This window comes from Lontra canadensis, unplaced genomic scaffold, assembly GCF_010015895.1.
Source record: "Lontra canadensis isolate GAN:19392208 unplaced genomic scaffold, GSC_riverotter_1.0 scaffold26, whole genome shotgun sequence".
NCBI classification, from domain to species: Eukaryota; Metazoa; Chordata; class Mammalia; order Carnivora; family Mustelidae; genus Lontra; species Lontra canadensis.
Genome location: NW_022631020.1, coordinates 16,162,598 through 16,163,887, shown reverse-complemented (window position 1 = coordinate 16,163,887; position 1,290 = coordinate 16,162,598). Strand labels below are relative to the sequence as shown.

At 43.6% G+C, this 1,290-nt stretch overlaps 1 pseudogene; it reads right to left on the bottom strand.

Moving 5' to 3' along the window:
• Positions 1 to 302: 302 nt before the first annotated feature.
• LOC116871524 lies at positions 303 to 715 on the bottom strand (annotated as a pseudogene).
• Positions 716 to 1,290: the final 575 nt, after the last annotated feature.

Here is a 1,290-nt window from a genome sequence, read left to right as displayed (position 1 = left end):
TGCTGTCTTACCAGGTAAAATCCATATTAAGTTCAACAGTGGGGTGAATAAAAAAGAGATTTTTAGTCTACTTGAAGGGAAAAAGAGAGGGTCCCTTGAATAAGACCAGGTGACTAGAGCTGCCTCTGTTGCAAATTTCTAATCTTTGTAAGAAAGCAGCATACACCTCACAGTGTACCAGACAATTCTGCAGCAGCAAACAACCCCTAGATCTCAGTGGCTTTGAGCACAATGCAACAGAACCTTATTTTTAGTTTATTTGTTATTTGGGGGATATTTTTAATGACTGAAACAAACTAGGTCTAAGACCACAGTTTCTGGAAGAACCATTTGTTCTTGCCGGGTCCTGTACCTCTCCTCAAATAAGGACCTTGGCCTCTCTTCGGGCCTTGTCTTTAAGAGCAGGGTCTCTGAAGATATCCTTGTTGACGACAGTTTTGTCCAAGGGGATATCTGCCAAGTACCGTGTGGGCATGAAGGGAATACAGTTATAAACATTCACAAAAGACTTGATCTTTGACCTGTTGGCAATTTTCTTCTTGCTTATGGCAACTATCACTTTGCAGGGATTGTGGTCAATTTCGGCCACCAGAGAGTGGCAGTAGGGAGGGTCTTAAGTGCCAGCATCGATGTTCTTCATGATGAGCACTTCGTGTCTGGAGTAACATCCAGCCAGGACCAGCACCACCCTCCTGGGTTTTTTGAACTTGCCCATCTTGACACCAGCCACTCAAGCCTACAGCAGAAAGCCACAGCGTAACTTTATAGTTTTCACTTGCCACATGTCCTACATTGTTTGGAGGGCCTCTGCTCATTGCAGTCTTTCAGGGACATGGGCTGATGGATGCTTCCTCTCAACACAGGCTTCTATAATCACCGAGGCAAAAAAATGAGAGGAGGAATGTGGTGACTTGTGTCCTGGCTCTTAATGCTACTGCATGGAAGAAACATGTGGCACTTCCATTTACATTTTACTGGTCTAAGCAAGTCACACAGGAGAGGGAAATAAAATCCATCTGTTTGCCTGGAAGGAGAAAGAAGCAGAACATACCTTAATATCTCCTACAGTCTTTCTGTGCAACAAAATATTTGATTTCAGGCTCCTTTTTATGTGCAAAATATACTTGCTCCCACCCCAAGGGGGGGAAAAAAAACCACCAAAAAGTCTCGTAGAGCAATGACACCAAATACAGTGTTGAGGGTATCAAGGGATGTGCTGTAGTCTCTATAGCAGGTCTAGAAATGGTGTTTTTTGGTCCAGAGACTTTAGGGCTAATGTGGTAAGTTTTC